General features: G+C 39.8%; 1 long non-coding RNA gene across 1 annotated transcript in view; it reads right to left on the bottom strand.

Annotated features, from left to right (window-relative positions):
• Positions 1 to 12,798: 12,798 nt before the first annotated feature.
• Positions 12,799 to 18,840, bottom strand: part of LOC139185207 (uncharacterized) — a 145,430-nt gene continuing 139,388 nt past the window's right edge. Inside the window, exon 3 of the long non-coding RNA XR_011568753.1 lies at positions 12,799 to 15,866. This is a non-coding gene — a long non-coding RNA (uncharacterized lncRNA). The remainder of the gene's footprint in view (positions 15,867 to 18,840) is intronic.

Raw genomic sequence — 18,840 nt, 5'->3', positions numbered from 1 at the left:
AGGCTACAACAGACAGTTGTCCACGGAATACAGCGATCTCATCTGATAGGCCTGTAGCAGTCTGCTTGAACTTTAGTATAAACCTCATTGTTTTTTCTTGTCACAAATATTCTTTGGAAAAAATTATTAAAAGACAATATATAGAGCATAGTAGTAAAGAAAACTAGAATCACATTGTCTGGGACCACAGCCTGGATTTGCCACTTACTAGCTGTATGATCTCTGGCAAGTGACTCCATCTCTCAGTGCCTCAGTTACTTGATATATGAAAATGGGGATAAGTGAAACACCCCTTCCTTAGGGTTCTTATGATAATTAAATCAGTGCACTCATGCAAAAGGCCTTCCCTGGTGGCTCAGTGGTAAAGAATCCGCCTGCCAATGCAGGGGACGAGGGTTCGATCCCTGGATCAGGAAGATACCTTGGAGAAGGAAATGGCTACCCACTCCAGTATTCTCGCCTGGGAAATCCCATGGACAGAGGAGCCTGGCGGACTATAGCCCATAGAGTCACAAAAGAGTCAGACACAACTTAGTGACTGAACAACAACTCATGCAGAATCACTTAAACCGGTGCCCGCACAAGTAAGGGCTCAGTGCTTTTTAGTTATTATTATATATTTCATATTTAACATGTAGCATGGCGCCTACTACAGTAAGTTGCCTCTTGGGCACTTTCTTTGGGTCCTCATAAAGGACAAACACAAAGCTGAACATCTGCCTCTGATCATATCGTACCTGACAAGCTTTATTGAAAATGCTTTGACATCTTCATTTTTAGCAATTTTTATCCAGCAGAGAACTGTCCCAGAATACATAAGCTGAATACTTTTTTTTTGTCCTGACTGCATCAACTTTTATTGGCTCCAATTGAATGATAATTATTTGAACTCTACTACATGCCAGGGCTCTGCTAGGACTAGATATGCCATTATAAGCAAAACATATATGGCCCTGGATTCGATAAAACTTAAGGGAGACAAGTACTCAATACATTTTTAAAAATGCACAAATATATGTATAATAACAAGACTATGGTAAGTGCTTGAAGAAACAGGGTAGGAAGGAGGCAAAACCAGAAGCTCCTAATTTACATTGACATTATCCTGGAGAATCCCAGGGACGGGGGAGCCTGGTGGGCTGTAATCTGTGGGGTTGCACAGAGTCGGACATGACTGAAGTGACTTAACAGTAGCAGCAGAATGGGTTGCCATGCCTCCCAGGGGATCTTCTTCCAGGGGATCTTCTTCCAGGGGATCTTCCCGACCCAGAGATCCAACCCGAATCACTTGTGCCTCCTGCATTGGCAAGTGGATTCTTCACTTGCGCCACCTAGGAAGTCCCCCATGTAAAGAAGGGAGATTTAATGAGAGACCTGAAATTTGAGCAGGGATAGCCGGTGAAGAGTGAATGGAAGAATCCAGGTGTGTGCAAAGGCCAAATGGAAGAGAAGAGCTTGTTGCTCAGAAAGTGAGATGAGAGGAGAAGAAAGTTGGTGGTGAGGTCAGGTCACCTGGGGGCTCGTAGGCCACACCAGGGATCTGAGACTGTTGCAAGAACACTGGAAAACCACTGAAGGGTTGTATGCAGTGGGGTGACAAATAATTGGATTTATATCTTTAAAAGATTGCTCTGGCTGCATGTGAAGTGTGGATTGGAATGCAATGAAAACAGATGAATTACACCTTCCTGTAACAATGGAGCTGACTCCCAAAACAGATTGCTAAGCTAAAAAAAAAACAAACAAAAACAAAACCCCGAAAATCACAGAAGAATGCACTTAGATTGACTTCATTTATATAAAGTTCAAAAAACAGGCAAAACCAAGAAAAAAAAATGAAGAATCTGTACATATATGTTAAAATATAAAGAAATGCAAAGATACAGTTATTTCAACAATCAGGATAGTAGGAGGCATGACATAGCTTCTGTTTGGAAGGAGCATATGGAAGGCGCAAAGGGCATTTGAAAAGATTCTATTTCTTAAGCTGGATGGTGCATACATGTTCATTTACTTTACATATATTCTTCTCTATGTGCAATATATAGTTGATCCTTGAAAAGCATGGATTTGTATACATGAGTATTAGTATTTTTTTCAATAAATACATATATGTATTATATGCATTTTCCCCCTCATGATTATCTTAATAACATTTTCTTTTTTCTTATTTACTTTATTTAAGTAAATAGTATATGATACAAAATATGTGTTAATTGACTATATTATTAGTAAAGCTTCTTGTCAACAGTATCCTGTCAACTTTTGGGGGAATAAAAGTTATACATGGATTTTTGACTATGCCCCCAACACCTGCATTGTTCAAGGGTCAGCTGTATTTCATAACAAACATTTTGATTATCTAAGTCCAAAAAACTTTGAAAAATGTTAAATTATTGAAAGGTTGTTGTTGAATCACACAAAGACACCGGGATTCTTGGCCCCCGGAGGAGAAGAATTCAATCCGGGGCCAGAGACAAGGCTTGATCGTTCAGAGCTTTTGTGTAATAAAGTTTTATTAAAGTATAAAGGAAATAGAGAAAGCTTCTGACACAGGCATCAGAAGGGGGCAGAAAGAGTACCCCCCTGCTAGTGTTAGCAATGAAGTTATATACTCTCCAGTGAACCCAAAGAATGTCTGGAGGTTGTAAAGACCTCATCAGACTTACTCTCATAATTTACATTTTAAGATAACAGAATTAGCCAGAATTAGCCATTACTTCCCTGGTAGCTCAGATGGTAAAGCGTCTGCCTACAATACGGGAGACCCGGGTTCAATCCCTGGGTTGGGAAGATCTCCTGGACAAGGATGTGGCAACCCACTCCAGTATTCTTGCCTGGAAAATCCCATGGATGGAGGAGCCTGGTAGGCTACAGTCCATGGAGTCGCAAAGAGTTGGACACAACTGAGCGACTTCACTTTCACTTAATCCAGAGACTGTCCTCAGGCAGGACACATTATTGTTATATAATCCTAAGGAATGTAGAGAAGGAAAAAAAGTTTGTCCTTTCTTTCTCCTTGAGAATTCCAGACCCCTGTCTCCTTGGGGACCCCTAGACTCCCTATCAACCTGCCTAGGAAATGACTCATTATGAGAAAGTCTGATCATTGACGCATGAGTGCATGTTATGTTACTCTTCGTATTTTTCTATTTGCTTGAAATATTCCAATAATAAAATAAATCACAAAGGGAAAATAGATTCAAAGAAGGAGAAGGAAGGAGGGAGATCAGTGGGCAGGCAGCGTAGCAAGACCTGAAGGGCCTCTCCTTATTGCAACAAAGAGTCAGACACGAGTGAGCGACTGATATGAACTGAACTGAACTGAGAATAGTGGTGTGCTTGGGTGGGGCTGCCTACATAGGCTGTTAGAGTAACCTTCTTCCTGGAGCTCCGCTATGATGACCATGGCGTGGCACTGGTGAGGAAGATTCTGCAGATAAACAATGATTTGCATCAGTGTAGAGGCAGTGGGGATAGAGAACAATAGACGTTTTCAAGTTATATTTGGGAGGTGGAGGAGTGGACTTGATAATGAATTGAATATTTTACTGTATCAGAGAGATGGGAGACACACGTCAGTTCAGTTCAGTTCAGTTCAGTTCAGTCGCTCAGTCGTGTCCAACTCTTTGCAACCCCATGAATCGCAGCACGCCAGGCCTCCCTGTCCATCTGTGTCATTTGGCTTTTCACAAAATGCTGTTCCAAGAGCGGGAAGTCTGCTGGGTCTCAAATGCATCATCAGTTCAGTTCAGTTCAGTCACTCAGTCGTGTCCAGCTCTTTGCGACCTCATGAATCGCAGCACGCCAGGCCTCCCTGTCCATCACCAACTCCTGGAGTCTACTCAAACTCACGTCCATTGAGTCGGTGATGCCATCTAGCCATCTCATCCTCTGTTGTCCCCTTCTCCTCCTGCCCCCAATCCCTCCCAGCATCAGAGTCTTTTCCAATGAGTCAACTCTTCACATGAAGTGGCCAAAGTACTGGAGTTTCAGCTTCAGCATCAGTCCTTCCAATGAACACCCAAGACTGATCTCCTTTAGGATGGACTGGTTGGACCTCCTTATAGTGCAAGGGACTCTCAAGAGTCTTCTCCAACACCACAGTTCAAAAGCATCAATTCTTCAGCACTCAGCTTTCTTCACAGTCCAACTCTCACATCCATACATGACTACTGGAAAAACCATAGCCTTGACTAGATGGACCTTTGTTTGCAAAGTAATGTCTCTGCTTTTCAATATGCTATCTAGGTTGATCATAACTTTCCTTCCAAGGAATAAGCGTCTTTTAATTTCATAGCTGCAATCACCATCTGCAGTGATTTTGGAGCCCAGAAAAATAAAGTCTGACACTGTTTCCACTGTTTCCACTGTTTCCCCATCTATTTCCCATGAAGTGATGGGACCACATGCCATGATCTTCGTTTTCTGAATGTTGAGCTTTAAGCCAACTTTTTCACTCTCCGCTTTCACTTTCATCAAGAGGCTTTTGAGTTCCTCTTCACTTTCTGCCATAGAGGGGTGTCATCTGCATATCTGAGGTTATTTATATTTCTCCTGGCAATCTTGATTCCAGCCTGTGCTTCTTCCAGCCCAGCGTTTCTCATGATGTACTCTACATAGAAGTTAAATAAGCAGGGTGACAATATACAGCCTTGACGTACTCCTTTTCCTATTTGGAACCAGTCTGTTGTTCCATGTCCAGTTCTAACTGTTGCTTCCTGACCTGCATACAGGTTTCTTAAGAGGCAGGTCAGGTGGTCTGGTATTCCCATCTCTTTCAGAATTTTCCACAGTTTATTGTGATCCACACAGTCAAAGATGCTAATAAAACCTCACTCGGACACTGAAACTCTGATACAGCTCTCTCAGAGTGTGGTTTTTCAGTCAACCCAAAGGCTTTGCAGTTCTGTTTTCATGCCAGATTTCTCAACAACAACTGCCCAGCAGGTGTGGAGGGAACATGACACAGAATCCTGAGGGACTCCAGAGGCTGGGCTGACTTCAGAATATCTTGAGAACGCCACTTGGGTGTCCATTTCTGCTTAACACCATGGTTTATACTCATACACTTAAGTTCCTAAGATATAGCTGCTGGTTATGTGCAGCAACCCCTGTCTCCTGGCACACGCACCGCATAGTCACTTATCACCTGGTCTTGCTTCTCAGCTGGAGCCAGCCAGTCTTCCTGGTGCACCCAAATCAGCAGCCACCCTAGCACAAACACGGTGGCCGTGATGGCCTGCCCAGGTTAGAGGAGGCAGAGCCCAGCACTGCCCCCGCCCCCCGCCCCAGCTCCCTGTACCTCGAGGTGGAGACATCCGTGCAGTGATTGGAAAGAAGTTGATTAGACATCATACTCTAAGCTGAGTCCATCAGGGTGGAACTGTGGTGATCTCCAATGCACTGTGATGTGCCTTGTGGGTACCTATGTGATAGCTGACAGATAACAGAGGAATCATCTCTCCTGGTGCCTTCAAAAAATGCTTATTGAGTATTTCTCCCATGAGAGGCACTGGGTCAGACTTGATATGAAAAATGAACTAGATAGTCAAAATACCACTTGTACTTTGTGAATGTATATTGAGTATTCTGAGATCTAGTTTGAATAGTCACTGTCTTTCCTACATACTCTAAATTTTTCTGTCTTCTTTAAAAGTTTTGCTTATGTAACAGTCTTTTATCCATTTTACCAGAAGGGTTTATATTCAGTTTTTATTTTTAGCAATGGAATATTACTAAGCTGATTTTCAAAAATCAATTGGATATTTTCCATCCAGCAAGTATTTCCACAGGGAGTTTTTTAAAGCCTATGATCTTAAGCTGATGCTCATGATCTGACGGTATTTTTCCTGGCTCGTCTAACTTATGGCAAAGGAATATTAATGATGTTTGCTCTTGGGCTTCTGTATGTAATGAACACCACAATAGCCATATTCAGTTCAGTTCACCAGTGTGTATCGAGCAACCTACAGTGAGGAATATTACAGTTTATAGTAAGGCTTTGATACTAAAAGCTGACAAAGCAAGCAATTGAAATGAATATCATAGACCAATTTTCTTGTGAATATAGATGGAAAAAATAAAATGTTAGTAAGAGGAGAGCCAACACTATGTGAAGAGAATAATGACCAAGGAGTTTTATTTCTGAAATGAAAATATAGTTTATATAAATAAATTTATTATATTCATAAATTATGAGGAAAAAAACAATGAAATCACCTCCAAAGATGCCAAAAAGGGGCTTAATATAATTTAACTGCATTTCTAATTCAATAAAAGTTATTAGTATGTTACAATAAAAAGAATATAAGAGAAACTAAAAGCAACATCAGATTAACTGTGATACTGTAGCAGCCGTTCCATTAAAGTCAGGAAGAAGATGATGATACTCACTATCACTGCTATTTAAAGCGTACAGGAATTCAACTTAATAGGCAAATTAAAAATTCTAAAAACAATAGAAAAGACAAAATTTCACTCTTTTCAGATGTTATCATTGCCTAAAACTTTTAAGAAAATGAGTTCAGAAATTATTAGAAAAATAAGAGTGTAGTATAGAGTGCTTAGTTGCTCAGTCATGTCCGATTTCTTTTTGATCCCATGGACAGCAGCCTGCCAGGCTCCTCTGTCCACGGGGATTCTCGAGGCAAGAATACTGGAGTGGGTTGCCATGCCCTCATCCAGGGGATCTTCCCAACCCAGGGATCAAACCCAGGTCTCCCACATTGCAGGCAGATTCTTTACAAAATAAATATTCTGAAATAAATGGCTTTCTATTATATATACTGGCAACACACAGAAATAAAGCTGAGAAGAATCCACACACAGTTTTGCCAATAAAGCAGTCAAATATCTAAGTGCAAATTGAAAATAAATGTATAAAATCTACATGAATAAACCTTTTCAACATTGCCAAAGAACAGAGACGAAAACTTGAACATGTGGAGTGACATATCGTGTTCATAGATGAGATAATTCCATATTGTCAAGATGTCAATTTTCCTCTAAGTATATTTTAAAATTCAAAGCTATTCCATTAAACATATTCTACATTTGAAATTGTAAAAATGTATAATCTACATAAAAGTTGAAAAAAGTATGATAAACATTTGTACACCGCTCACCCTGGTGATTCAGTGGTAAAGAATCTGCCTGCCAGTGCAGGAGATGCAGGAGATTCAGGTTTGATCCTTGTGTGGGAAAGATCCCCTGGGAAAGGAAATGGCAACCTACTCCAATATTCTTGCCTGGAAAATTCTAGGACAGAGGAACCTGGTGGGCAACAGTTGGTGGGGTCCAAAAGAGCCAGACATGACTTAGTGAGTGAACAACAATAACACCTCAATTTACCAGTCATTAGCATCTCAAATACTTTTATTTTCTGAACCTTTGAATGAAAGTTGCAGGCAGCAATGTCACTTTGCCCCTAAATACTTCAACATGCATTTCCTAAGAAGTCAAGCATTTTGACACAGCCATGCTTAGCTGGTTCACACTTAAGACAGTTAACAATAATGCTATAGTTCCACCAAAAACTGTGCTTAATAGATTTTACAATGCATGTGAGCCACTTGGGAATCTATCCTGATTCAGCAGATCTGGAGTGATGGCCAAGGTTCTACATTTCTAATAAGCTACCAAATGATGATGATGCTCGTCTGGCAGAACATAGTTGGAGTTTGAAGGATCAAATGTTGCTCCTTGTATGCCTCCTTTTCAGCTATCACTCCCCTTTCCTCTTCTAATAAAGAAACCATTATCCTAAACTTGGTATAGTTTATTCGTATGATTGTTTTCATACACTTCTTAGATATATGTATCCCTTAACTCTATACAGTATGTTTTCCATATTTTTAAACTTTACATATGGTATCCCATTGAACATATTCTTGGGCAATTTGCTGTCTTCATTCAGTATTATATGAGGTTTATCCATGTTGATAAATGTAGTTCAGAGCCATTCATTTTATTTTTATTATTTTTTTAAAATAATTTATTTATTTGTTTGGCTTCATGGAATCTTAGTTGTGGCACACAGGATCTTTCGTTGTGGTGTGGTGTTCAGGCTCTTCCTTGCAGCTCACAGTTTTCTCCAGTTGTGGCGTGAGGGCTCTAGAGTGCCAAGGCTCAGTAGTTGTCGTGTGCAGGCTTAGCTGCCCTGCAGCTTAGTTCCCTGACCAGAGACTGAACCTGAGTTTCATGCATTAGAAGGCGGGCTCTAAGCCACTGGACCACCAGGTAAGTCCCCTGAGCCATTCAATTTTAACTTCAATAAATCTAAAAGAGAAAAAGGAGAGATAATTGAAAAAAAAAGATCATGTTTTATCTTTGTTCAGGCTCTATAATAAAACACCAGAGAAATGGGAGGTTTATAAGCAGAAATTTATTTCTAATATTTCTGGAGGATGGAAGTCCAAGATGAAGATGCCAGCATGGTCGCCTCTGGTGAGACCCCTCTTCCTGAGTTACAGCCAGTGCCTTCTGCCTTCTTGCTGTGTCCTCACCTGGTGGAAGGGATGAGGGACCTCTCTGGTGTCTGTTTCATAAAGGTACTAATCCCATTCATTAGGGCTCCGCCCTCATGATAATAATTTTAAAATATGAACAAACTATGAGTGAGCTGTGAGACTTAAGATGACATATCTATCAAAGGCTCCACCTCCTAACATCACTACGTTGGCATTAGGACTCCAACATATGAATTTAGGAGGGACACAAACATTCAGACTGTAATTAAATGTCCATGAAGTCTTCCGGCTGGAGAAGGGCATTGCAACCTACTCCAATGTTCTTGCCTGGAGAATCCCATGGACAGAGGAGCTAGGAACTTAATATTTTCTTATTCTGTGATTGGGTTTAATGTTCATTCTTTTACTCACTGAGTATTTATTAAGGACCTAAGATTAGCCAGAAACTATGTGAGACACTGGAAATACAATCATGAGCAAAACAGACTAAAACGGTTCTTTCAGGGAGAGTGTAGTTGTGAAGTAAGGGTCACACATTAATCAAGTAATCAAGGAATCACACTCATTCGTTAATTATGAACTGTGCTGACTGTGGTCTCTGAGTTGAGGCAATGGAACTAAGAGCTTGGAAAGAACAAACCAGCTAGAGTTTGCAGGAAAAACGATGGAGCGGAGACAGCTGCAGAGGAGAACTTCACAGATCTACAGAAGGTGCCTCTTGAGTATTCAGAAGAGTACTGATCAGCACATGCATGTAAGGCAAGTCACCAAGGTCAGAGAAAGAACCACCAGAAAAGGGCCTAGGTGCTCTCATGAGGCCAAGAATATTACCCATTCCCATCAGTAAACTGAAAACCTTATAAACCTTAGGGCTTTGGGCAGAGTGCTCAGAGGGGTCTCTCCTCAGTAGTAGAGAATAATCGTCCCTAGACTGAGCACTGCTCTGATCCTATCTAACAAACCCTCAAAGCAAGATGCTAAGTAATTCAACTGCATCCCAGAGAAAAATTCAAGAATATTAATAGGAATGCAAAAATATCCAGCATCTAAGAAGGTAAAATGCATACTGTATAGTTTCTAATCAGAAATTACAAGGCAAAAAAAAGAAAAAAATTACAATGCATACAAAGAAGCAAGAAAATCCAATCATAATAAAGAGAAAAATAATCAATAGATCCCAACTGACACAATTGACACAGATGCTAGAATTAGCAGAACAAAGACATTAAGACTGGTATTATAGATGTATTCATATGTTCACAAAGTTATGTACAGACATCAAAGATTTTTTTTTTTAAAGATCCAAACTGAGCCTCTTGAAAATAACACTAACGCAGGAGATGTAAACTACACTGGGTGGGAATAACAATAGATTAAACATTGCAGAAGAAAAAAATCGGTGAATTTAAAGGCGTAGCAATAGAGACTATCTAAAGGAAACACAGAAATAAGAATTTTAAAATATGAAAAAACTATCAGTGAGTTGTGAGACTTCAGATGACATATCTGCATAATATTGGAGTCCCTAAAGTGTGTGTGTTGGGTGGGTAGAAACAGAAAAAAAAAATTTTGTAATATTATTTAAAAAAATAATATGTTCTCCCAGGTGGCACAGTGGTAAAAAATCTGCCTATCAGTGCAGGAGATGCAGGAGACTCAGGTTCGGTCCCTGGGTTGGGAAGATTCCCTGGAGTATGAAATGGCAACCCACTCTAGTATTCTTGAATGGACAATCCCATAGAACAGAGGAGCCTGGCGGGCCAAAAGGTTTCTAAATTTAATGAAAATTATAACCCCACATATCCAGGAAGCTCAATGAAGTCCAAAAACACACACAGAGTGAAGAAAACTATACCAGCATGGTTATCTAATGAAATCTACTATAAATCTATGAGAAGTGTTAAGTGAGTTTACCAAGGTTGAAGGATAAAGGACCAACATACAAAGATTAATTCATTCCTATATGCTGCTGCTGCTGCTGCGAAGTCGCTTCAGTCCTGTCCGACTCTGTGCGACCCCATAGACGGCAGCCCACCAGGCTCCCCCATCCCTGGGATTCTCCAGGCAAGAACACTGGAGTGGGTTGCCATTTCCTTCTCCAGTGCATGAAAGTGAAAAGTGAAAGGGAAGTCGCTCAGTCGTGTCCGACTCTTAGCGACCCCATGGACTGCAGCCTACCAGGCTCCTCCGTCCATGGGATTTTCCAGGCAAGAGTACTGGAGTGGGGTGCCATTGCAATCAGAAAGTTTTAGACAACCACTTAAATAGTGTTAGAACATGATATATTTAAGAATAAATCTGACAAATATGCATGACACCTGTACACTGAAAACTCTTAACACATTTCTGAGACAAATTAAAGACCTAAATAAATGCAAAGTCACCATGTTCATGGGCTGAAAAACAAACTGTCTTTTCTCTTCAGACTGACCTAGAGTCAGTGCAATCTAATAAAAATTTCAACAGCTTCTTTCATAGAAATTGACAAGCTGATTCTAAAATCTATAGGAAATAAAAATAACTTAGAAATTCAAACAACTTTGTAAAAGAACAAAGCTGGAAGACTAACACTGATTTCAAGACTTATATGAAGCTACAGTAATTATACAGTTCGTATAAAGATAGACAAATAGAGAGTCTGGAAAAAGACCCACATACCTATAGATGCTGATGTTTGACAAAGGCGTACAGGAAATATAGAGGACAAAAAATAGCTTTTTCAACAAATGGTGTTGGAACAATTGGATATCCATATATGAAATAATAACTTCGACCCACACTTCACAAACTAATACAAACATTAACTCAACATGGGTCTTAGAGCTAAGTGTAAGACCTAAAACTATATCATTTTAGAAGAAAATATAAGAGAAAAATCTCTGTAATCTTGGGTTAGGCAAAGATTTATTAGAAACATGACCCAAATGCCTACAATAATCATCTCTTCTGGGAAGCCCTGACCCTGACCCTCCCAGACAGTTCTTTTTTTCCCCACTCTTCTATCTGAGCACTTTATATATGATATTCATCAAATCATATTGTATCTGTTTACATCTCTCTCCTCCATTGAACACACCAAGAATGAAGATCACATCTTAATTATTTTAATATCTACAAAGTTTGATAAATGTTACTTATAGGATGTCTCTAACTCTGAGCTTAATCAGGGAGAAAAATTTTTCCTAGAAGCCTCCCAGCACATTTCTTGATGTCTCATTGGCCAGAACTGGGTCATAGGTTACCTCTAAGCAAATCACTCGTTAATGGAATTACCATGATTTTCCTGGACCAATTACACTTCACTCTTCGGGGATGGGCTTACCTTCCCCAGGGAGCTGTGGCTGTTTGGGTAGGCTGGCTGCAGAGAACTTGCAGAGGTGTGGGGGTGGTGGAATTAGTGGCATAAACCAGGCTGCTTCATTTTCCATTGTGAGGGTGTAATTCACCAACAACCTAGACTTATACCTAGATTTCAGAAGGAAAAACTACCATATATCACTATCTTTGAAAATAAAAAGAACAACACAGCTCTGCTACAGTAGGAAGAGTGAAATTATTCATCTGAAACAGCAAGATTCTGCACTGGGCTCTTTATAACTTTTTAGATAATACATCTATAGAAAAAGCTTGGTAAGCTTTATTGCAGAATCATTTACATCAACTCGTACAATTTTGAATATTTATTATTTTTCACAGTAGCCATTGTTTTAGAACATATGTTATTATATAAACATTCTTCACAAATCTTAAAACTAATTGAAGCATAGCTATCTTTATAGTAAATGCTAGAAGAAAAAAAAAAAAACACACCAAAAAACTAGCCAGTGTTGTGGATCCCTGGAGTTTTTATTTTCACTATGAATATAGCAGCTTAGAGAAAATAGGGTACAAGAAAAAAAATGTGTAAATGTTTCTAACCTAAGCAATCTGGCCAGCAAGCATTTCACTGAGAAAAACTGGCTTCTTTTTTTAAAGGAAAAATTCACATTTCTGATTTTATGTGTTTTTATCATTTGCTTGGTTCTGTTTTGTTAGATAGGATCTTGTATGTTTCTTCCACACTGTGAACTGCTGCTGTTGCTGCTAAATCACTTCAGTCGTGTCCGACTCTGTGCGACCCCATAGACAGCAGCCCACCAGGCTCCTCTGTCCACAGGATTCTCTAGGCAAGAATACTGGAGTGGGTTGCCATTTCCTTTCTCCAGGGGATCTTCCCAACCCAGGCATCAAACCTGAGTCTCTTGCATTGCAGGCAGATTCTTTACCGTCTGAGCCACCAGTGAAGCCCTGGATACTGATACCAGGGCAAATGAAGTTGGTTGTAATTGTTCTGCAGTATGGATGTAACAACTATCTTAAATCCTCTATGATGCTCAAAAGCTCATTGAAAACAATTTGCAGTATTTGCATAATACAGATCAACCGTATATTCATTGGACGGACTGAAGCTGAAGCTCCAATACTTTGGCCGCCTGATGTGAACAGCAGACTCATTGGAAAAGACTCTGATGCTGGGAAAGATTGAAGGCAGGAGGAGAAGGGGCAACAGAGGATGAGATGGTTGGATGGCATCACTGACTTAGTGAACATGAGTTTGAGCAAGCTCCAGGAGATGGTGAAGGACAGGGGAGCCTGGTGTGCTGCAGCCCACGGGTCACAAAGAAGTCAGACACAACTGAGAGACTGAACAATAACAACAAAGACACAAGCTGAAATAAGTCTGCCATTTCAGAGGAAAATAAAATAATATTCAGGATCATAGCATAAAAACTTTCCTCATTACTTAAACTATGGTTTCATAAAAGTGACTCTATAAATAAATAATAAAAAAATTTCCCTCAAATCCTTGACTGTGCCTGAACAGAACAAAATTCTAAAAAATTCAGTAGAAAGCAACAGCTGGGTTTAGTTGTAGAGATTTCAGTAGCTGTCTGGTGCTCTGGAGAGGCGTTCTCCATTGACTTCTGTGTCTTAAGAATAAGGATAATGTTCAAGGACTAAGGACTTCAGGATAAAGGACGAAAAACTAAAATAGCCCCATTCTAATACAGCTTAAAACCAAACCTCCATAAGATCAGGGTAATCTTCCAATGATTTAACTGTTGAGTCGCAAAGAGTCCGACACAACTGAGTGACTTCACTTTCACCTTTCACTTTCATCCCCTGGAGAAGGAAATGGCAACCCACTCCAGTGTTCTTGCCTGGAGAATCCCAGGGACGGAGGAGCCTGGTGGGCTGCCGTCTATGGGGTCACACAGAGTCGGACACGACTGAAGCGGTTAGCAGCAGCAGCAGCAGGACAAATCCAGGGCTCTTCAAAAGAAAGTGAAGACAATCCATAATCTCTTACAATGGATCATCCAAAATGTAGAATAATGTACAGCCAAAAGTCAGCAGATATGTGAAGAAGCTGGATTATGTGATCTATAGTTCTAAACAACAACAACAAAATGGTAATTAGAAATAGACCCACAGACCATTTAAATGTTTCAATTAGCAAGCAAGAATTTTTGAATAGTTGTAAAATTTATCAAAGGATTTAAGGGAAAGGGGGATATAATGGGTGAAAACTGAGAATACTGAAGAAAAAAAAAAAAACAAATTAAACTCTTAGAACTGAAAAACACAATACATAAATTTAAAAAATCTATTGGATGAGATTAATAGCAGATAGAACAACCCAGAGGAATGGATTGATAACCTTAAAGATAGACCAATAGAAATCATCCAAACTGAAGTACACAGAGAAAAAAATATTGAAAAAAACTCACCAGACTCTCAAAGACCTGGGGAACAATCTTAAGTAATTGTAACTGGGGTTCCAGAAGGAGAAGAGAGAATGGGGCAGGAAATACATTTGAAGAAGTGCACAAAATTATCCCCAAATTTGATTAAAAACATCACAGACCACAGATCCAAAAAGCCTAGTAAGCCTCAAGTAGTATAATTACAAAGAAAACCACATCTAAGCACATTATAATCAAACTTCTGAAAAGTAAAGATCAAGAGAAAAATTGAAAAGCAGCCAGAGGGGAAAAAAAGACACGTTACGCACAAGAAACAATGATAAGAATTAGAGCTGACCTCTCATCAAAAATAATGGGGGGCTAGAAAACGATCGAACAAACACTTTTCAGAATGCAGAGAGAAAAACAATAACAAAACTATCAACCTGTAATTCCATTAAGTAAAAACATCCTTCAAAATTAAAGGAAGAATGAAAACATTCAGATAGTGAAAAGCTGAAAGAATTCATCACTAGAAAGCTTGTACTGTAAGAGATGCTAAGGAAAATTCAGGTGGAAGGCAAATGATACCAGGTGAAAACCTAGAACTACAGGAAAAAAAAATCTGATCACTGGAAATTGTAGGACATCTTTTTTTGGGGGGTAGGGGTGTTAGTTCTAAAAGGTCTTGTAGGTCTTCATAGCACCGTTCCACTTCAGCTTCTTCAGTGTTACTGGTTGGGGCATAGACTTGGATTACCGTGATATTGAATGGTTTGCCTTGAAAATGAACAGAGATCATTCTGTTGTTTTTGAGATTGCATCCAAGTACTGCATTTCGGACTCTTGTTGACCATGATGGCTACTCCATTTCTTCTAAGGGATTCCTGCCCACAGTAGTAGATATAATGGTCATCTAAGTTAAATTCACCCATTCCAGTCCATTTTAGTTCGCTGATTCCTAGAATGTCGACGTTCACTCTTGCCATCTCCTGTTTGACCACTTCCAATTTGCCTTGATTCATGGACCTGACATTCCAGGTTCCTATGCAATATTGCTCTTTACAGCATCGGACCTTGCTTCTATCACCAGTCACGTTTACAACTGGGTGTTGTTCTTGCTTTGGCTCCATCCCTTCGTTCTTTCTGGAGTTATTTCTCCACTGATCTCCAGTAGCATATTGGGCACCTACCGACCTGGGGAGTTCCTCTTTCAGTATCCTACCATTTTGCCTTTTCATACTGTTCATGGGGTTCTCAAGGCAAGAATACTGAAGTGGTTTGCCATTCCCTTCTCCAGTGGACCACATTCTGTCAGACCTCTCCGCCATGACCCGCCCGTCCTAGGTGGCCCCACACAGCATGGCTTAGTTTCATTGAGTTAGACAAGGCTGTGGTCCGTGTGATTAGATTGACTAGTTTTCTGTGATTATGGTTTCAGTGTATCTGCCCTCTGATGCCCTCTCGCAACACCTACTGTCTTATTTGGGTTTCTCTTACCTTGGACATGGGGTATCTCTTCACACTGCTCCAGCAAAGCGAAGCCACTGCTCCTTACCTTGGATGAGGTCGCCCCTCCTGACCTTGAACGTGGAGTAGCTCCTCTCAGCCCTTCTGTGCCTGCGCAGCCACTGCTCATTGTATGTGGGATTGCTCCTCTTGGCCGCTGCTAAAATTGTGGATATAAACATGAATATAAAGACATTTTTCCTTACTTTTCTTCAATTTTTTATAAAATAGTTGACTGTTCATAGCAAAAAAGAAAAAAAAAACCTTACAATGTAACATGGGATTTATAATTTATGTACAAGTAAAATACACAATGACAATTACACGAAGGATGGGAGGATGAGTTAAATAAAATTATACAGCTGAAAGATTTTTATGTTACATATAAAGTGGTGAAATATTAAGTCAAGTTAGACTATAATAAATTAGTGTAGATTATAACTGTGATAGCAACCACAAAAAGCATAATACAATTTATTTTTCTTGAAAGCTAATTGAAGAGGTAATAGTTTTTAAAATGCTTAGCCAACCCAAAAGAAGGCAAGAACAGAAAGGACGAAGAAAAATCAAATAGTAAGATGATAGACTTCAAACCAGTCATTGCTATAATTATATTAAATGTACAGTAATTAACCAGTCCATTTAAGAAATAGACATGTTCAGATGCATTAAAAAAGCAAGACCCAATTATATGTTACTTGTGAAAGTGAAAGTCACTCAGTAGTGTCCGACTCCTTGCAAGCCCATGGCCTATACAATCCATGAAATTCTCCATGCCAGAATACTGGAGTGGGTACCCTTTCCCTTCTCCAGGGGATCTTCCCAACCCAGGGACCAAACCCAGGTCTCCCGCATTGCAGGCAGATTCTTTACCAACTGAACTAAGAGGGAAGCCCGTTTCTTATGAAAGACAAGAAAAAAAGAAAAGAAAGTGAAGTCGCTCAGTCGTGTCCAACTCTTTGCGATCCCATGGACTGTAGCCTACCAGGCTCCTCAGTCCATGGAATAGTCCATGCAAGAGTACTGGAGTGGGTTGCCATTTCTTTCTCCAGGGGAATCTTCCTGACCCAGGGATTGAACCCGGGTCTCCCTCGTTGCAGGCAGACGCTTTACCGTCTGAGCCACCAGGGAAGCCCATTAATATCAAAGTGTACTTCAAAGTAAAGAGTACTTTAGGAGAGAAAAGAATCATTTCACAATGAAAAAGGGATCCATTTATGCAGTAGATATAACAATTCTAAATTATATGAACCTAAAAACAACTTTACAAAAAATGGAAATAAAAACCATAAAACTATTTAAATTAAAAACTAAAACATAAGTAAATATTTATCAAATCACAGGATGGTAAATCGTCTTAAAACTATGCAAAGACAGAATCTATAAAAGCGAAATTTGAATTCTTAAATATTTGAACTTTGGTATATTAAAAGGTAATTGGAGACATAAGAGGAAAAACTATAAATTAGAAAAAAATATATATGAACAGCAAGAAAATCTATGAGAAAAGTCTAGGGACATCCCCAAATTAAAGCATTTGTCATTCTAGGAAGAACAGTTTCAAACTGAAGATTTGTACCTGACTCCATCCTAGGCAGACAATGCGATTAGAGGCATACCTCAGAGATAGTGTTCAGTTCCAGGCCACTGCAGTAAAGCGGGTATCACAAGAGTACACAAATGTTTTGGTTTCCCAGTGCATGTAAAATTACATTCACACTGTACTATAGTCCATTATGTGTGCAATTCGTATGTGCATGCTAAGACACTTCAGCCGTGTCTGACGCTTTGCAACTCCATGGACTGTAGCCTACGAGCTACATGGACTGTAGCTACCAGTCCCCTGTAGCCTCCCTAGTCCATAGGATTCTCCAGGCAAGAATACTGGAGTGGGTTACCATACTGTCCTCCAGGGGATCTTCCCAATCCAGAGATAAACCCACTTCTCTTATGTCTCCTGCGTTGGCAGGCGGGTTCTTTACCATTAGTGCCACCTGGGAAATCCATGTGTGCAACTACATTATGTAAAAAAAAAACACAACAACAACCTACATACCTTAATTAAAAGTACTTTATTGCTAGAAAATTCTAACCATCATCTGAGCCTTCAGCAAGCTGTAATCAAAGATCACTGATCACAGATCCTATAACAAATATAATAACAATGAAAAAGTTTGAAATATTGTGAGAATTATCAAATTGCCACATGGACACAGAGTAAGCAAATATTGTACCAATAAACTTGTTTGTTGCAGGGTTGCCAGAAGACTTCAATTTGTTAAAAAAAAAAAAAAAAAAAGACACACAGTATCTGCGAAGCACAATAAAACAAGGTGTGACCTAAATGTAAGGCCAGAAACTATAAAGCTCTTAGAAGAAAACCTAGGCAGAACACTCTTTGACATAAATCACAGCAAGATGCTCTATGACCCACCTTCTAGAGTAATGGAAATAAAAACAAAAACAAGTGGGACCTAATTAAACTTAAAAGCTTTTGCACAGCAAAGGGACTAACCCCATGGACTATACAGTCCATGGAATTCTCCAGGCCAGAATACTGGAGTGGGTAACCATTCCCTTCTCCAGGGGATCTTCCCAACCCAGAGACTGAACTCAGGTCTCCTACACTGCAGGTGGATTCTTGACCAGCTGAGCCATCAGGGAAGCCCAAAAGAAATATAAGCAAGTTGAAATGACAATCTTCAGAATGGGAGAAAATAATAGCAAATGAAACGACTGACAAAAGTGTATCTCCAAAATATACTAGCAGCTTCTGCAGCTCAATACCAGAAAAACAACCCAATCAAAAAGTGGGCAGAAGACCTAAACAGACATTTCTTCAAAGAAGACATCAGTTTAATTAAGTCACTCAGTCGTGTTTGACTCTTTGCGACCCCATGGACTGCATCATGCCAGGCTTCCCGGTCCATCACCAACTCCCGGAGCCTACTCAAACTCATGTCCATCGAGTCAGTGATGCCAACCAACCATCTCATCCTCTGTCATCCTCTTCTCCTCCTGCCTTCAATCTTTCCCAGCATCAGGGTCTTTTCCAATGAGTCAGTTCTTCACATCAGGTGGCCAAAGTATTGGAGTTTCAGCTTCAGCATCAGTCCTCCCAATGAATATTCAGG

This window comes from Bos indicus, chromosome 10 (genome assembly GCF_029378745.1).
Source record: "Bos indicus isolate NIAB-ARS_2022 breed Sahiwal x Tharparkar chromosome 10, NIAB-ARS_B.indTharparkar_mat_pri_1.0, whole genome shotgun sequence".
In the NCBI taxonomy this organism is placed as follows: domain Eukaryota; kingdom Metazoa; phylum Chordata; class Mammalia; order Artiodactyla; family Bovidae; genus Bos; species Bos indicus.
Note: the sequence above shows the minus strand (reverse complement) of the source record. Positions and strands in the feature narration are given on the sequence as shown.